General features: G+C 39.0%; 1 protein-coding gene across 4 annotated transcripts in view; it reads right to left on the minus strand.

Moving 5' to 3' along the window:
- SWT1 (SWT1 RNA endoribonuclease homolog) overlaps positions 1 to 20,334 on the minus strand; it is a 126,923-nt gene that overhangs the window by 14,585 nt on the left and 92,004 nt on the right. Inside the window, exon 20 of one of the 4 annotated variants that reach the window (XR_005656955.1) lies at positions 1,407 to 2,813. The exons of 2 other annotated variants lie outside the window; for them this stretch is intronic. The gene's annotated coding sequence lies outside the window, so the exon portion shown is untranslated. Of the gene's footprint in view, positions 1 to 1,406; positions 2,814 to 5,107; positions 5,939 to 20,334 lie in introns of those variants that run through there. One more of the 4 variants, XR_005656953.1, reaches the window with a different exon arrangement.

Genomic DNA, 20,334 nt, shown 5'->3' on the forward strand with positions numbered 1-20,334 from the left:
CTCGCTGGTGGCATGATGTGTTCACTGGGGCCATTTCCTCTGGAGGTGAACCTCTTCCAAAGGACACCTTTTCAATGAGCAGCTGTGTTCTCACCAGCAAGAAATGATCTGGCTATCGTCTACTGGAGTGAGAACAGTGATTTATGTGATAAGGGTAACTTCTGGGAAGCACGTTATAAATCCAAATACCCACAGGATTTTCCTTTGATGGCTTTATCCCATCGTGCTGACAAGTCCAGGGTCAGGCAGCCTTCTCTGGGCAGGAGATGGAGGTGGTGGGGCAAATGAGGTATTGAAAATATGTACATATGCAGAGAAGATACAGTACTGCAAAGCCGAAAATATTATCTGGCCCTTTACAGAAAAAGTTTGCTGACTCCTGTTATAGAGTCTAAACACTAAACTTAGAACCTCTGCCTTAAGGACTTCAAACTCTATAAGCAATCAAATAAAAACATTGGTTTCTACATAACTAATGATAGGACCATGTTCTTCTGGTCATGGTTCTGGGATATTGAATAGAAAAGGACATTTTCCTTCTTGTGTCTATTTGCTTGAATTATTACAGATGAAGTCATTCAAAATTAAACAATTGGTTTATTGGATGAACAGAGTAGGAACAGAAACTTTCCTGAAAACCAACAGCCCAGCAATAATAATACCCCCAAGCTAGGAAAACAACTCAAAAGCTCTGAAAACCAAAATTTTCCATGCTTTTGGCATCATTTTTGGAAAGCCTTGAAGGGAACTGAGGTGGGAAATTTATTACCTTTATCCCACCCCATGTAACTATTGATACTTTTTCTCTGCAGAAGTGTCAAGACGGCTGATTATGGGACACTGCCCCAGGCTCTGTGAGTCTGTAATTAATGAGCACATTCTACCTTAGGAAACCTGGTGGGAGGTGGGCCAGGTGGGGTGGAGTGGGATGGGGTGGGAGCAGAGATCTGAATCCTGAACCCAGTTGGTTCTGAAGGTTTTCAATAAGGAACTGTGGACCTATATTCCATTTGATTATGATTACAGCAAAAGGGGGTGCCACCACTTTGAAATCATCAAGATTCTTTTTCTACAATGCTCCCACATACTACGCCCCTCCAATTTTTTAGTCAACAGTATAAGCCTAATATTTGTTCCAGCAAACAAGTGAAACAATGTACTAAAATATTTTTCTTTTAATGATTCTGTAGAGTAGTAACATTCAAGTTACAAACACTATAAATCCAAGAATTCTTAAAGCAACACATACCATTCTCCGTTCATTGTTACCATTCCCAATTTAAATGAATTTAATTTAAAAAATTAATTTTGAGATTCTACAATGTGCCAGGCACTAAGGTGGGTACGGCAGTGAAAAGAACAAGCATCTTCTCCCGTAAGAAAATAATGATTTGAAAGCAAATATATGAGATTTATCTATTGACTCATTCATTTATTCAAATAAATTTATCGAGCACATATCACAAACCAAGTACTATTCCAGGTGCTGGGAATTCAGGAGTAAAAAAATATCCTATTAACATAAAGCTTACATCTCAGTGGAGGGAGATAGATAATAAGCAAAATAAGTAAGTAAAATAAATATACAGCAGAGAAGAAACTAGGAGGTGCCAAAGTGGGGACGCAACTTTAAATAGGGTGGTGAGAGAAGACCTCACGGACAAGACGACACTTGTGAGAACTGGCAGGAACGAGAGAATGCCAGAAGTGTCGAGATGGCTGATAAATATCTCGACATGGGGATGGGAGGTGTTCCAGGAAGAGAGAATAGCAAGTACCAAGGTCCTGAGGTAGGAGGGTACCTGGCAAACCTGGAGGAATAGGAAGCAGGCCAGTGTGGGTGGCTGGAGCAGAGTAAATTTGGGGTCATGGGAAGGGCCGTGGGAAGTAAGGGCAAAGAGGTAGGGAGGGAGACCGTGCAGGACGATGCAGGTCACTGTAAGGACCTTGGATTTTATTCTGAATGAAATAAGGAGCCTCTGTAGGCTTTTGAGGAGTTGAGGGACTGACCAGTATTTTAAAAGGTTCTTTCTGCAATAAAAGTATTAGGTGTGGAAGGCCATCCAGTAAAGGCTAGGAAGTCAGTGAAAGCCACACTGAAGAAATGGCGTTTAGGCCTACAGGATTTGTTTACTGTGGGGAGTTAGCTCTAGAGGAAAGGGAGGTGCTCTTTCCAGACAAGAGGACTAGCTGAGGGAGGGGAGAACACAGCAGACTGAAGCCTTTAAGGCCACACTAAGCATACCGCACTTTACCCTAAGGCTAATGCGTGGGAAACTGTTGACCGGTTTTAAGGAAGGGACCTGCCTTGATATGCTCAAGGTTTTACAATGACCTTCCGATTGTTTTTTTTTTTTTGTAAAATGGATTAGGCAGTGTTTTTTTTTTATACTGCAGGTCATAAGTCCTCAATTTAGGGGGCCATCAAATAGCTTTTTTTTAAAAAAAGAATAAAATAGAAAACATCAGAATGCCCATGGGTTGTAAGTATAGTTGCAGGAAACTTCTGTTTCTCTACATACATATACTCATGTGTGCGTGTGTGTCACTGTTCAAAGTTTAAAAGTCACATAATAAGAGGGAAGGGCATATAAAAGAAAGAGCACTAGGGGAATGTGCTATAATCTTAAGGGTATCGCTGGTTGCTGAGGCTCGAATAGGGAGAGAAACAAAAAGGCTGGTGAGAAGTCTCAGAGACCCGCCTAATGGATGTGGGGGCAAAGGGAACGTCCAGGGCGGTTCAGGAACAGCGTGGATGGTGGTAACATCGCTGAGAACATGGGAGGAAAGGCAATCAGACTTCCATGTGTTGCCTGCAAGACATCGTAATGCAGATATTCAGTTTAGAGAGAACGAGGAGGCTGGTTTCTGTGATGGGGACATGGTCAGCACTGTTGGTAAAAGGAATTTTTAAAAGGTTTCATGACGAGTCATTTTATCATATGTTAGAGTCATCCTATGTAATGTTTTAGGGCAAAATATACTAAGTATTTTTTTATACAAAAAAAAAAAAATGTCCTTTGTTTATCTCGAATGTACACTTCACAGGGCATTCAGTATTTGATCTGGCAATTATAGTCAGGGTTCAAGTCCCCTGAGAACAGAGACGGATCCACCAGTGAGGATCGATGACAACAATCCAGGTAAAAGGCAAGGAAGCCCTAAAATTAATTAGTGTTTCACAAAGGAGTCTTTGCTCGACTAGTAAAAATACAAATTATAAAATGTAAAATTGAATTAATTATAAGCATAATGATATCCTATGTAGATCTTACTCCTTCAGGGTCAAGATGAGAACCTGTGGCTCAGATTCATGATGGGCCCGTCTGTCCCAGATGGCTCAGCTGGGGGCTGCGGTATCTCTGGGAACACACATCCTAGAGAGGGAGTCGAGCGCTAGCACCCAGGTGGCCTGTCTGTCCTAAAGGGACTTAACTGTGGGAGGAAAGTTCTGCTTGCATTTTCACTTCAATAAAGCTCTTTTACAGTGTTGAACTTATGAAAACCAAACATGAAAGGCCCTATTGTTGATATAGAGGTCCTTCAGAAAAAAAATTAAAAACACACACATTTTCAGTATAGACCCACGGTTTGAGTATCTTGGCTTGAAAAAGCAGCTGATGAAAAACAAAATAAAAATAAATCCAACTCATCAAAACTCTTTCAAAGTACATAATATTTTTTTCTTCTAGGGTAGCTGTGCTCCTAGTGCCCTGATGTTTCTCACACTGTACACTATACACTGAATTTCTTGGCCTTGATCTACCAGCAAACTCAGAAGACCCCACTGTCCCAGGGCTCTGACTCCAGAGGGCTCCCAGTAAGGGAAGGAGCGAGCAATTGTATACACACATACACATTCTCAAAGACTGGCAGATCTCACCCTGACAGCTGCTTGGTGTTTTGCAGACCCAAGTTATATAATGGCAAAGGAATTTTTAAAAACTTGTAAAGAGATGTGTAATAGAAATATGACTAAAGAGATATGAGTGACATCTGCCAGTTAACCATATTACGTTTATAACACCCAGATTCAAACATAACTTTCATGAGGGCAGTAATGCTAGTCTGTGCTGTTTGCCAATATGATTTGAAAAAAAAAATGGGGGGCAAAATGAAGAGTCCGCCACAGCCAATCATGTTCAAGAAGATGCTCAAACTATTCGAAGCTTTTCATTTTTAAGCTTGTCAAAAGCAACTCAGTATCCAAAAGCAGACATTTCGATTCTTTCATTCATTCAATAAACATTAACCGAGGACCAATAAATCGCCAGACACTGTGCTGGGCTCCTGCTTCAAGAACAGAAAAGGGCATTCCTGGGTAAACTGGAAGGACTTTGCTGTAGAAATCTGCCCTTTAAAAAGGTGACCCTAAATGCTATCTTAAAAGGAAGTTAGCATATTAAAAACCACAGACTCGTACACTTTAAAAGGGCTAAGGCTATGTGAGTTATACCTCGATTTTTGAAAAGTGGAAAAGAAAATGACAGTTAAAAGTAAAACAATAAGTGGGAAGTTAGAGTATAATTAGGTACTATTCCTTTTTTATCCAAATGAATAGAGGCAGTAAAATGAATAATTTTTAATTAACAAAAAACTGGAAATTGTTACGTTAGTCTAAGATACCACCAAATACAAAACATAGTTTTAAAAATTGAAAGAAAAACATGAATGTCTTTAACGTCAAAGTAACACTGATTTCTCATTGTCTAGGATTAAACAAATGAAATGACTGACATAAGTGGAAAGAAAAGCAAAAGGTAGGGAGATTCTCTAAAATGAAAAGTTTTTCTGGAATCCTGGCCAGCAATTTTTAAAGGAAAATGATTTTCAGAATACTTAGGAGTAATTTGGAGATAATTTATCGTTTTTCAAGAAAGGCTATTTAAGAGCTATTGAATCTTTTATTCCACTATGTAGCAAATTTCAAAAAAAGACACTAGAAAACTGTCCTACGAATTAACAAGCCATCATTTTATTAATTACCATAACTAATTAATAAAATGTTATGCAGATCTTGGTATGTAAATCAAAGTGCTTCACGCAGTTATCTAAAATAAATAAAGCCTTACTGGGGTGTTAAAGAGACAATTACTCAGGATGCTTGTACAGACAGTAAGGCTTTATTCAAAGAGTGGTTACTATGGTTGGGTTTTATAGTAGGGGAGGGAGATTGGGCTCTAAACATAGGAAAGGCGGCACTATATAGCCAAGGATCAGAGTGGGAGGGGGCGTTGGGAGTCGGGGAGGGGGTTCAGTAGATGGAAAAGTACCGAGAGGAGGCATGAAGGGGAAGGAGGGATTCTGGCTAAACTGACCTAACAGGTGAAGGCAGCCCAAGGTGATCTGGGGGCTGGTGGCCTTTGATCAGAAACAGTCTATAAAGGCTGAGGTTTCTGCTGAAATCCTCCCCTAACTCACTTGATAGCCAACCACGTCTTGTACAATTTATGCCCTTGTGGTAGGAAGAAAAAAAAGAAAAAAAGAAAAAAAAGCCGAGTTAGGCACCTCAGTCAGGTTTCTGAGTCCTCTGCTACATGACTTTGGATGACACACGTAATTAGCTACAACAAGGTTTTCAGGAAAACAAACTTCCATAGCTAAGTTGCCAGGACATTGTAAATGTTCAACAAACTTGCAGACCTAAGGTAAGAATAGCGATTAGACCCACCGGGGCATGTCTCAGACTTAACTTAAGCACATGAGGGGGTGGAAGGCAGTGTGGTCCTTAAACCGGGGTCCCGGCGATGCTGGGTACAAATATGAAGATATGAAGACTTTCCAGAGGTTCACGGGCATGGATCATTGTAACAAAATCAGTGTTCAAATCTTCGGCTCCCACATGTCCTCTCATAGCACTGCTGTACTGAAGAGAAAGCTGCCGTGGTCCCAGTGCCCTTCGCCATGTCCTCTTTCCCAGCCAAAGGCCCGACAACCACTGTACGAAAGAAAGTGAAAGCAAAGTCCCACTGGGCCCTAACTTTTGTGTGCTTGCTCCAGGGGTAAACACCTCCAGGCCACCAAATCTAGGGACCATGTAGATTTCCTGAGGAGATTTCTGGAGAGGGCAGTAAAGCAAAGAAAGCCACCACGAGGCTCCATGCCTTCTCTCTGTCTGTTCATGTTTCTTATCTCTCTCGAATATATATGTGAGGTAGCACAGATGTGCATTAAACCATGTTGATTTGCAATAAATGAAATGAAATAAAATAAAATAAAATAAAATAAAATAAAATAAAACAAAATAAAATAAAACAAAATAAAATAAAAATGAAGTCAGCCTTCTCCTGACAGAGAAAGCCAGTCTAATATAATACCTGGCCAGATATTTTGCTCTCTCACTTTGTGAAGAATTTCTGACCTGAATAAAGCAAAACTGCAACTCTGAGATTTGGAGGAAAAGGTATTTAAAGCCTGAAGATGATATAAAATAGATTTGTTGTACAAAGCGTTCAGATGTTGACTTAAAAATGTGCAAAGAGATAGAGAATGTTACAGCAGTCTTTTCAAGTTTTTGAGAGCAAAAAGTTTGAAGACCTCAGGTACGAGAAACCTAACCCCAGGTAAGAAAGAGTTGATGGTTCACGCACACAATTTACTAAACAGCATGGGCCTTCTGAAGAAAAAGGTGATTTTGAATACAGTCTGACTGTTCCAAGTCTGACCCTCGGTAACTTTTGTTCATTACTAGGGAAAGAGACCTACAATAGGGCCGATGAATAACATGGAGCCATTTTACCTAGACATCTGTGGAAAACAGCTCAAAACAACACTGTTTTAAGGCAGACTATCACACAAATGAGGGGTGAGTTGCTACTTTCGTGACTGTGTACATCTCGGGAGCCACAGGGCAGTCGAACTATCTGAAACCAAAGGTAGCCAAAGAGACCACAGAAATTCCAGATTGCTTGTGTGGCAAAACTTGGAGACTTCCTGTTATAGTTGGGAGGGGTCAAGAGGGGCTCCCTCTATTTCATCGGCTATGTATGACCAGCAGCTCATTGTTGTTCTGGTGAGTCCACTGGTCATGGTCTGGGGAAATCAGGGAATGCATTAGATAAAACATCTAGGACCCATTAACTATGTAATCCCTTTTTTCACTGTCTCCACCTTCAGCCTCCCTCTCTTCCTCAAAAATATGAGAACACTGAGGCCCCAGGAAGCTGAATTGTTAAAGGTTCTGAGGCAGGGCCTGTTCGGGCTAGGAAAGGAACACAGATCTCTCCATTTCTTTCTCTGTCTCATCTGCGCCCAGCTCTCCTAATTTCAAGTCCAGAATTTTGGCCACAGACTAGACACGACTAGAAACAGACTGTCTCAGAAGAGCATAAGTTTATACTTTCCTCAAGTTGTTTTCATGTCATTTGGCTAAGAAACAGAATCGGCTTGGATTTGGGCAGGACGCAGGGTGTGAAGGTGTAACTGTCCCTGACTCATTAGGCGTGTCACTCCACTTGGGTGGCAGGCAGTTCATCCACTGACAGGACTAGCTCACTGGGAGATGTGGGCTGGGATTTGTCTGCATTCTATGTGATCAACAAGCATACGACATTACTATTTTCCTCTTTTATTCCCAGTGAAGTATCCTTTCCTTTGACAATGTCACCCATCCACGGCAGGGACTTCGGGATCCCCATAATAGAAGCCTCATTTGCCAAAGGAGAGAAAATTCTTTAGTCTTTATATGGAGAATCTCATTAAGAATTTACAGTCCCACTTGGCAAAACACAGATAATAATGAACACTAACTCGTTTACTCACAAAAAGATAAACTATTTCATTTCCAGCAGAAAACCTCATATGGACAGAAAACCTCATATAGACATACCAAATTTGAAAACTTACACTTCATGTGCTAAAGGAGATTTGTAGCTTTCTTTGTCAAAGATCCTTTTCTAGGAAGTCCACTGTCATACCACATTTCAGCAAAGTTCACATTTCTCACCTAACTTAATGTAATACCGTTGCTTCGTACAATAGCTTCTTGCAGACCTGTAGGGTTATAAACCTTCTGGGTGATGTGACAAGATCTTCTGAATCGTTTTGTAGTAATCTACATTTCTCAAATAGTTGTTTCTGACCCAGTCCAGCTCACGGCACCTTTTATGATCTAACATACCTTTGAGTATGACTTAAAAACGGGGATGGCGACCATAAAGATGGGGGGCTCCCCTCCCCTCCCCGGCACAAGGCAGGCACTGCTGCACTGCCACACTCAATCGTCACACCTGCTCCACTGCACCGAGACTCAGTCTCAACTCTTCCCGACCTGATACTCCAAGCAGCACTGTCAACTAATTGGCATCTATACTGAAATCTATTTGCAATCCTAGGGTTAGATTAAATCACTAGAAAAACTATTCTTGAGAGATTTTTTTTTTTTTTTTTTTAATTCTTGGCAACCTAGTGGCACATTCTCAATGGTAATTAACATTCTTTAGATAACTCCAAAATTTCATCTAGCTTTGTTTAAATGACACAGAAGTGTAACTCCCATTAAGAGTTTTGACTTGTATCAGGAAATATCTTCAGGTGGAGGAACAGGAACAGCTTATCTTCTCCCTATTTTCTTCTAATTCTTTGAAATAAATAGAACTGTGCTTTTCCAACTTATCTACTAAACTGGCTGTTAAGTTTTTAGTCTGATTTGAATTTAAAGCGACCATAGCCGGACATATTTTATCTGATTATCCATCTTAAAAATAAGGATTCTAAAAAGCAGTCATTATCTAGTTATTATTAAATTCTAGCAGACCTATTTGAGGATTGCAAGATCAATCACTTGTAATGGATCAACACTACGAAAAAGTAATTGCAAAATTTAAATACTTTTTCGTATTGGGAAAAATCTGTGAGTTGCTTAATAGAACCAGAAGCATCTGGGTCAGTAATTTACCAAGTGTGCTCCTTAGAACAGAGGAGCAAAGTGCTCAGTTAAGTTGGGGAACCCCGAATCCAGGGTCCCACTCGAAGGTTCACAGTGCAGGTTAGCACGTTGAAGGTGGTAAAAAGGCCGGCAGTAAACGGATGGGCCCATCCGGTTGTGCCAGAGCCGAACTCGTGGAGACACTGAAACTTGTTTCCCGTTCATGAAACATCTATTAACAACTCTTCTAAAGAACACAATTGAATTAGGAAATCTAAGTCTATCTAACCTCTGGCCTCAACCAGAAACATAATTTAAAATATGAAAGATGACCATCCTTTATAAAACGCATTCAGCTCTTCACTGTCTTTGTCTCATCACTCACAGGGTCAACTGCTTTTGTTTTATCCGACACTTTCTTGCAATAATTCAATCCTTGCATCTCAGCTTTTCCCTCTTACGCTTTCTCTTGTGGATATGGAGAATTCATTAGCTTTCTCCTTACCAAAACCTTCTACAAAGGCTTTTTAAAATATGCAAATATGATAACATTCCTCCCTATATTGATATCCTTCAGCCACTTCCCATTGCCTTGAAGACATCCAAATTCTGAAGAATAACAAGTAAGGCTCCTGCTTCCCTAATCACCTTCATTTCTGTTTCTCTTGGGAACCTGTCTAGCATCTCCACATCCTTTTTAGAGGAGGAACCCAAAACTAGACCCCATGTGGTATTTTATGGTATCCAGAGCTCAAGGTTCTTTCTTTTGGTTCAATCTGTAATAAAAACGATTTCAAATCTCCTCTCCATTTTTGGTATTTCTTCCAGCAAATGTTTTCTTCTAGATTAAAAATAAAAAATTAAAGTTAGAACTTTAGTGGTGTATAAAATCACAGTATTAGCGCTAATTTTTTATTCCAGAATATTAATTCTCCCAACAGTAACATTGCTAAGAATTCTCAAAGATCTAAATCACTTTGGCCTATATGTGACTTTAAGAAAAACCTCTTTTCAGCCATAAGAAGAGATGAAATACTGCCATTTGCAACGACATGGATGGACTTTGAAATAATCATACTAAGTGAAATAAGCCAGACAGAAAACGTTGAAAATCACATATCACTTATATGTGAGATAGAAACCTAAAAGCAACAGATGAACAGAACAAACAAACAGAGACTCATGGACATGGACAATGCAATAGTGGTTAACAGAGGGTAGGGGGTAGGGAGGAGGTAGATGGGGGGTTTAATAATTCTTCAATTTACTAATTATTTAATTTAAAAAAAAAAAAAACATTATAGAGGGCCTGGAGGTCAGAGATAGGAGATGTCAGAAAGTTTTTCTCCTGCTGGTGAAGAAGTAAATTACCGTATTGTCATTTGAGAGTGCCTGTGTATTGGTGGCTCCTAGGAGCTAGAATGGCTCCTGGATGATAGTCAGCAAGAAAGCAAGTACTCAGTCTCATAACTGCAAGGAACTGAATTCTGATAACAACCTAAGTGAGCTTGGAAGAGAACCCAGATCCCAGGTAAGAACTGCAATACAGCTGATACCTTGATTTTAGCCTTAGGAAATTCTGAGCAGAGGACTCACCCAGTTAAGCCGTGCAGGGACTCCAGATCCCTGGAAACTGAGATAATTAATGGATGTTATTTCAAGCTGCTAAATTTATTACACAGCAATAGAAAACTAGTACACAAACTTTCTTTGAGCATGGGATGGAGCAGCTGAGATGGAGTTAAGGGTGAGTTCTGTTGTGCATCTTAATTTGTATGTTTGCTGACATTAAAGGGCTGTGAGCTGAATAACCCAATACCAACATGAAGTCTCTGAATGGGCAGCGCAGTCAATTACAACCTTGTTTTCAAGTCAGAGGACTTGGACACAAAGATAAAATGGATGCTTACTAAACAAACAACTGTGGGTACAGTAATAGGGCAAGCAGGTAATGCTCCCTGAAGTGGCTCTTCATGCCCATAGACAGAAACTGAGCCGTCACCTACTTGGACATACGAAGTTGGAAGATGGTCATCTATTAGAAGAGATTGGTGGAGTAATGTGAAGAATATGATATAATTACATAAAAATTATAAATGTCTAATCATTATGTTGTACATCTAAAATGTCAACTGTAATTGAAAAATAAAAATTTACTTAAAAAATTTTTTTAAATTTCTTTATTAGAAGAATACGTTTCAGACACCAGGGAGAATATATGCTTTTGAATATTAAAGGATTTTAGGTTTCTTAGGGAATTTTAGTACCTTTGAAGTTAGTTATATTACTCATATTTGAACATAAAAGATTAATAACCTAAAGATATTTGTATACTTTCTCTAAAGACTAACTAAGGAAAGTGATAAGAAGAACATAAACAAGAAGAATATAAACCTAACATGTTGGATTTTTATGGAAAGTAAATAAAAAAAGAGAATGTCTTCTTCAGCCATATGTTGAACAGTAAAATTCAGAATCACAAATACAACTTGCATCCGAACATAACATTATCAAAACTGTCAAAACAATTACTCACAATATTTCTTATGTTGTGCCTTGTGGCCAAAAGAATCCCAGAATGGAACATTAATAAGTCCTTTTGATTACCAGCACTTCGTGAAAAAAGCCCATCGTGAGAAAATGTTCCGGGAACAGCTCAGATGGCAACCTAGAGACAACGATTTAAGTCGAGAAGTGACATGGCGATAGCCAGGACTATTAGCTTGCAAGTGATGAAATGTCCAGTCATCTGGCTTAAGAAAAAAAGGAAATAACTGACTCAGACAAAAAGTCTAGGCATGGCTGGATCAACACATCACTGCACCTTGGCCTCTTTCTCACACATGCACTTTCCTCTTTCCAGCCTTCACTCTGAGGCAAGCACTCTCCAGGTGATGGCTCCAGCAGTATCAGGTGTATATCTTCCAGATTCCTCTCCAAATATTGGCTCTAACTGGTCCAAAATCGGTCACATACCCATCCATGAACATTTACTGTGGCCCAAGGGTGCTTAGTCCAAGAAGGAGAAGGAGCGAGTGCTAGATAGCCAGAACCAGTGGATTTCCACCACAGTAACTGCACCAATGATTTTACACTGCTTTTGAGATGTGAAAATGCCTATTTCCTAAAAATTGGACATCCTAAACTCATGGATCACAACGGTTACCTCGAATTTCAAATGTTCTCTTTGTGACAATTAGAGCATGTTAGTTTATAAGTTTCTTATTTAACAGCATGTTGAATGAAGTTCTACCTGTTGTCTTTATATTTTTAGCTGAAGTCTCAAAGCTGAGAGAATGATTTGAGACAATTTCCCCCACATGCTAAAAAGAGTGCCTGATATATCTATGACAGACTCAGTCAAAGAAAATAGATCGGTCCAGTATCTATGTGACATGGCCAAATTGTGAATAGTGACTGAAGAAAGTCAAGGAGAATGGGAATTCAAGGAGGAGAGAGTGTTTTGGCTTTTTTTCCTCCTCTCCCCTTACAGAGAGAAAGGTAGGCTCCCCCTAGCCTCCCTCATAAAGATGGGAGGTATTTGCAGTAGGGGAGAGAGTGGAAGTGTAATGTATCAGATGGCGAGAGAAGAAAGAAAAAGCAGAATTTAGTGAATGGTGAGAAAAGAAAAATAAAGCATAACTTAGATGGCGAGAGAAGAAAAATAAAGCAGAATAAGGAAGTGACGGGTGTAGGTGTGTGTCTTGAGACAGAGTGGTCAGGGAAGGCCTCACAGAGCAGAGGCCTGAAAGTGAGGGAGCAAGCCACGCAGACAGCTGGGGGACGAGGGTTTTAAGCAGAGAGAACAGGAAACCCAAAGGCCCTTGCCGCAAACACGCTTAATATGTCCTGGGATGGAAACGAGGCCAATGAGACTAGAGAGAAATAAACAAGAGGGAACATTGCAGGAATAAAGGGAAGTAATTAGAATGGAGTCGTATTTACCAGATGAATAGAGAAAGATCACACATCCCCGCCCACTGCAGGTGCCTGAGGCCTGGATCAGGCCTGAGTTGGGGAGAGCGGGGAGGAAAGGGTGGGGAAACTTTGAATCAGATGAGATTAAATACCATTGGATTAAAGAATTAGATGCAAGGTTTTGATTTAGACTGAACTGTAATTGTCTTTTAATATCCGAAAGTGAGCTGTAAATACCCCAAAGTGACGAAAAAGCTATGGGATCTCTCTGCAGGGTTACCTGTAGGGCAGGAATGAGAGTATACGTTTGAAAGTAAGAGAAAAATAAAGCCATTCCTTTTTTGCACCCCAGAGAGTTTTTACCCCATTCAATAAACTGATTATCTCCTAAGAAAATCAAAACCTTTACAATCCATCTGGGAACTCATTGTATACAGTACAATGTTTTACATATTACTATACATAAACTCAGTAAACATTCGCTGTTAACCATCAAGTAGGATAATACGCCATTTGGAAGAATAAAAATAATTTAGCACTAGATCAATGGTCAGATAAGAGAAAGCTGAGGCAGAGACTAACCTTCTAAATTGTATAATTCAAAACTTGAGATTATTGTAGACTTTACATGTGATCTCCTGACCTTTAATCAGAGTCTCTTACAAACAACAAACTGTGAACTTGTTATATAGGATCGATAACCGAAACACCAGAAATGATGTTTGCTGCTTGCTAGTTTCAAATGTACAGTGTAGGTTTCAGGAAATATAAACAGCTGTTGTATTGCAAGATTAAATAAATTGAACAGAAACAGAATAACACACAGAAGGAATACTTTTTTAAATGACGGAAATCGCTAAATTGGCTATTTCTTCTTCCATTTTTGCCTTAAACAGGATGAAAGTGTGTTATCCTTTCACATAGAGGAAGTCTACATTTTGGCAGTGCAGAGCAGGAATGGCAGCTCAAATGTCATTAGAAGCTAGGCTTTTTTTATGGCCCTGCTCTGGTCATCCTCCGCCTATCACCTCATGATCCAAAATGGCCACCTGACTTCAACCCATCACATCTGCATTCCAGACAGCAGGAAAAAGGAAAGCAGAAGAGCACCATTCTTCCTTTTGAAGACAGTTTTACAAAGTCCTCACACAATACTTCCGTTTATCAAAACTGGCTGCAAGGGAGGCTACAGACTGTAGCCTTTAATATTGTGTTTCTAAGGAGGAGAATGAGAATGGATAGAAGACATAGGCAATTAGCTGTTTCTACCTCACCTTGTTTCTCTTAGAGATCTGTTAGTAAGGTTAGACTGACGTTGTTTATCCAGAAGAGTTACTCCATTTTGGTCTGCATGCCAGGTTGATGTGTTTATGGCTCTTTACTGGTTATAGTGTGCTTCTGATTATCCTTCATACCTAACTTCACTAGCTCCAAAGACAAAAGTTCAGTTACATAAGCTATCAATATCCTCCCTATCTACCCCTCTGCCAGATGAATTAGTTGTGCCTAACGATTCATTAGTCTCCTGTGGAAATTATTAAGAAATCGATTCAGTAAACATGCACTGAAGGGCAGCCCACACCGCTGGAACAAGGCCAGGCTTCGGATCACTCTCCGGAACTGAACTCCTAGCTCCAACATTCAAGCAACATGACTTTGGGAAAGCTTCCCAACATGCTAAATTCCCATCTCCTTACCCATAGAATGATAATGAGGCTGTTGTGAATAAAATAATGTAAGGAGGGCCCACGTGCCTCTAACACTCAAAATTGTTGCTCTGTGGTTGTGAAAACACGAAGACATGCAAGAAGCTTGTGATGTAATGGAGGAGCTTAAGAAACCCAGAAACAGACTCTGCAGTGTATAAGAGGATTTACATACTTGCAACATTATCTTCCAGAAAATGGAATGAGTCAATGTGTTAAGAATTTATGTGACTGATTTGCTGCTTGGTGTCTAATATTGACACGTGGGCCACCACACGTGGGTAAACAGGTCCTGTGAAAGGCTTTCAATGTCCACACTGATACGTTTCTCTGGAAAGTGACAGAGAAGTGTCTACCTACATGGTACTTTCCTACTTTGTGAACATCACATACCTCACCTATATGTTCTTGGAAACTACAACTTAAAATGAAACATATAACAGCCAATTTTACTACAGTCTGATTGATATAGACAAGAGTTAAGTTCCTATGGCATATTTCTAATCATAAACACATCACCAAACTTCTAAATAAAGATCCAAATGCTCTAATATTAGAGTGAAATAAGTGGGAGCTAGCTACGCGTTTAAGAAAGGTTAAGTAAGATGATTTTCCAATCCGCTTATTCCAGTTCAGGACCTCGGGGGGCTGGAGCCTGGCCTGGCAGTTGGGGCACAAGGCTGGAACCGCCCTGGACAGGATGCCCTTCCAGCACAGAGCCAATCACACTCATTCAGAATGGGACAATATGCACCTGTGCCAGTTCACCTCACGTGCACATCTTTAGGATGCGGGAGGATGCCTGAGTGCCAGAAAAAACCCATGCATGCGTGGGGAGAATGTGCGCACTGCACACAGACTGTGGCCCTGCAGAGAATTGGGTTTGTTTTTTTTTTCCTTTCTCATCAATGTTATAACGAAACAACATCGAACTCAACAAAGTTATTCCAGGACCTGCTATATTACTTTAGGTGAGAATTTGAAGATTAAAACAAATGGATCATCATACTACAAAAATCAGGCAAAAGTCATTTTCTCTACATCTGTGTGTTTTCAAAGCTCGAAGCAATAATAATAATGCAATATTCAGTCTTCCCTTCATTATTTGTAGTAACGTATTTTGAGGATCTCTACATGCCTGGCCTGGGATGGGTACTGGGGATACGAAGAACAGAATGGTTTCTGTCCTCCCAGAGTGCAGCATGCAGAGGGGGCTCAGACAAGTGATACTTGCATTACTGTGTTATTAATGCAAAATGAGAGATGTCTCATGGAGGGATAGGCTGCCCAGAGTTGGCTAGTCAGGGAAGGCTGCCTGGAGGAAATGAGTTCTATATTGAGGCCTGGAGGACAAGTAGAAATTAACCAGGTAAAGGGTACTTCAGTCAGTTCCAACAGCAGGTCCAAAGGGCATGGTGTATTGAGGAGGGGAAGGGTTCAGTATGACTGAAAAGGAACATGAGGAGATGAGATTTGCTGGGGCAGATCTTATATCAAAGCACAGACACAGACAAGGAAGAACCTTGACTTTCTCCATAATTCAGGTAACAGACTTCTCCTAATTTTCTAGGAAATGCGAAGTAAAAACCAGGATTCATTTAGTTATGGCAAAAATAACTTTATGTAAAAATCTGAGAAACAGCTATGTAATGAACACTCCCACACAGGAAGTATATTGTTTGTATACACATATTTAAAAAAGCTTTTCGATTCATTTGTAAGTGCCCTAACCTTTCAGCAACTCGAGTTTCATTCTTTATACCACTTTACTTATAACACGGTAAAGAAATAACCATGGTTCTGTGGTGTCTTTGAGGATTTTTAAAATCCATATTTAATTTCTCTGATGTAGACTCTCAAAGTAGTTCAGGCTAATTATAAGTTATCTCCAAATTACTATGTCCTCAAGTGAGACCTCATCACATTTCATAAACTTAATGAGACCAATGAGAACTGGTGCTACACTAAGAGATTACCTACAAATTTCTATATAGTGACACTGTAGTCGATTAATAAAGTTTATTTCTACGTAGACAATCCGGTACATTTAAAAATGCATGTAATAAAGGATTTTTCTCTTTCATTTATATTTAACATTTATATTTAACTGAATATCCATAAATTCATTCTAGGTAGAGCAAGAGCAATAAAAGTTTTATGATTCAGCAGACCTTAAATCATTTACGACACTATAATAAGTTATTGAAGAAAGATGTTTAGAAATTGACAGGACCTACTTAATAGCAAAGAAAATGTTAGTATTTTTCAAAGAGAAGAAAATTCTCCCCAAATTTCTTATTCAACTGACATAAAGAAAATTATTTCCTAAAATTCAATGAATCTGTTTTTTAGAAGACAAATCATGTGCAAAATCACTAGGCTAGGTACTATAGTTAGACACACAGTGAACCACAGTCCTCATCCCCATAAAGCTGGGCACAGAGCAGAATAGGTTATCCTCTTTCTTCCTCTATCAATATAGGTTTTCAGGCTCCCGTCACTAATGGAATAGAACATACCTTGAATCTGGACCACCAGGAACTTAGGAGAATGGAGGGTGAGAATTCTATATCCCCTTCAACATATTTGAGACTTCTTTGAGACAAGGAAAGGAAATTAGCAAGGAGATCTGATTGATGTCCTTGCTCCAAGTCATTTGCGGTAACTTCACTGCCCCCAGTATGTGATATGCCTCAATAACCACTTCCTTTCTTCTTTTCCTAGTCTTCTATCACTCCAGCTTCCTCCACCACATATCATCACTATTTGGAAACATCTGTTTGACAGAAAGAGCCAGGAGAGGCATATGTGATTTTGACTTTCTTTCATCCAGCACTTCTGGATGTCTGAGGTAAGAGAGACAATCTACTTAGAAGCTGGGGTTGTTCCAGGGTTCAGGGAGATATAAGTTATGTATACTTGAGTAATTTGGGGAGGCCTTAAAATAAATATTTACTCATCACCCACCACGTGCCAAGTATATAATTCCGTGAGGCAAGTATTATTGTTCCCATTTTAAAGGTTAGAAAACATAATCACCAAGAAGACAAGAGATTTTCCTTAAATAGTTATGTAACCTAGCCAAGACTGAGACATAGGCCTTCAAGTCCATCCTTTTTTCCATTATATTAGTTTACTTCTTGGAAGTGGAAAGGTATCAATTGGGTCTTGAAGGATAGGTAGGAGCGACGTATTGAGAAGAGAGAAGCATTGAATAGGGAGAAGGGTGTCTCAGGCATGGTGACCCATAAGGGCATTGATAGAATGAGTTGCTTCTACAGTTTTTCTTCACATTTTTCCCTCTAGTAAGACATTAGAGAAGAGATAATTGGGAAACAAAACATTTCAATTGATAATTCTGTTCTTAAGAGTAGCAGTTTTGGAGAAGCACAGCTGGGAGTGCTTACTCTCGGTGGTAGGAATACTTAGATAACAACTTTGTGACTTTGTGTCTTCTGTAGTTTAAAAAGTTCACTAGAATCTTGTAAAATTTCATCATTTTCTCACTGTACTTCACTCTGGTCTCCTCCAGACAGTAGGAAACATTATAAAGAAGGAAGAACTAATGTCACAACCCCACTGTTCTGTCCTGATTTTTTCTTTGAAGTAGTCTCTTCATATGTTAAATGATCAGTTTATACTAGCAACAATTGGCTGGCTAGTCCAATTGAACTATATTAAATGTATAGATTGTGCTATATGTTACCACACTTTTGTTTATATGTTTGCTTTTAATATTTATATTAAAAACTCAGCTTACTATAAAGCCTGCTTATTTTGTGCCTTGTTACTCTCGGCAATCATGTTGATTTTCAAAAAAGGTTTTTTGGATTAAGGCTTCTGGAAAGCTTAGGTTGCTCATTAGAATTCAAGAGCTGAATATACAACTGTTGGCCACATAGTCCAAAGAAGTAGCAGGCTTTAAGGTCATATAATGTTACAGGAAGAATGTCTGAATGGCATGAGAAGTTCTATTTCCTAAGAAATTGTTGAAAGAGAAACTATCAGGGAATTTTGGTTGTTGGAAGAGGAGGCTAGAGTCGTTCTCAAAATTTTAGCAGTGATGACTTTAGAAAACTAGCAAAAGCTCATGAATAAAATAGTCAGTTTGGATAATGTAATAGCCAGTAAAGACAATGCAGGACAAAAAGTATTCTGATTTTATAATCTCTGGATTAAAAAAAAAAAAAAGTAATATCTGAACAGTTTGCCTGTTCTGATGCAAAGTCTGTAATGAAGTCTTACCAGGAAAATGGAAGATTCTCTCTAAAAGGGAAACAATTTTTTAGAGAGCCATCAAATTCTCAATTTGTTATGCGCTGCAATACCTAACAATTTCCAATGACCTATTTTAATGGAAGTTTTAAGATTTTCCTCTGGGTTATTGTGCCTTTTATGACACTACCATTTTCTTGTTTCTGCTCTTAAGACACCACTAATGTAACCCAAAAATTTTTTCAAATGCCAAAAGAGGAGAAATTGAGAGAGTAGCAGCATTGACTACAAGGGATGAGAGAAATAAATGAAATAGAAAAATCGGTCACTCAGAGTACAGGAGAAACCAGTGGACCAGAGGAGGCAAAGCATTGCTTTGCCAAGCCATAGACACACAACAGTTTTCATCACACAACAAGTTTCCAATTTAAAATTAATGTTAGAGTAAAATTTGTAAATTGTGTGAATTGCTAGGAGTAATATTTAATTAGATTAACGTATCATTTGCATGGCTAATGAATAAAAGAGGTGACAATTATCTGGCATGAAATGGAGCATGTTCCTATACCTAGAAGAGGCTTTTGTATCTGTGGTAGTTTTCTAATTTATTTTATTAAAAATTTTCAGTCAACATTCAATTTTATATTAGTTTCAGGTGTATAGCATAGTGGTTAGACATTTGCATAAGATATAAAGTGATCCGCCTAATAAGTATAGTACCCACCTGGCACTACACATAGTTATTACATTATTGACTTTATTTCCTGTACTTTACATCTCCATGCCTATTTTGTAACTGCCAATTTGTACTTCTTAATCTCTTCATCTTTTTCACCCATTGCCCAACACCCTTCCTGTCTGGCAACCACCAGTTTGTTCTCTTTATCTATGAGTTTGTTTCTGTTTTGATTGTTTGTTTATTTTGTTCTTTAAAGTCCAGATAAAAGTGAAATCATACGGTATTTGTCATTCTCTGTCTGACTTATTTTACTTAACATAATACCCTCTAGGTTCATCCACGTTGTTGCAAATGACCATATTTCATCCACGTTGTTGCAAATGACCATATTTAATTCTTTTTTATGGCCAAGTAACATTTCATTGTATACATGTACCACCTCTTTTATTCAATCATCTATTGATGGACACTTAGGTTGCTTCAATATCTTGGCTATTATGTATGAAATTTCCTTTTTTGTCTCGTTTTATAGCCTTTGTTTTAAAGCCTACTTTGTCTGGTCTAAGTATTGCTCATTTCTCATTTCCATCTGCATGAAATATATTTTTCCATCCCTTTACTTTCAGACTGTGTGTCTTTCGATCTGAAATGGGCCTCTTGTAGGCAGCATATATAAGGGTCTTGTTTTCTTCTCGTTCAACCACACTATGTCTTCTGATTGGAGCATTTAATCCTTTTACATTTAAAGTAATTATTACTAGGTATGTAGTTATTGCTATTTTATTATTCATGGTTTTTTTCTTCTTAAAGGAGGCCCTTCGACATTTCTTCTAATACTGGGTTGGTGGTGATAAACTCTTTTAGCTTTTTGTCTGGGAATGTAGTGCTTTTCAAACTTTAGTGTGGGTACTAGATGTTGGGATGCTTGGCAAAATGTAGATTTCTAGGCC

This window comes from Pteropus medius, unplaced genomic scaffold (genome assembly GCF_902729225.1).
Source record: "Pteropus medius unplaced genomic scaffold, Ma_sr-lr_union100, whole genome shotgun sequence".
Classification (NCBI taxonomy): domain Eukaryota; kingdom Metazoa; phylum Chordata; class Mammalia; order Chiroptera; family Pteropodidae; genus Pteropus; species Pteropus medius.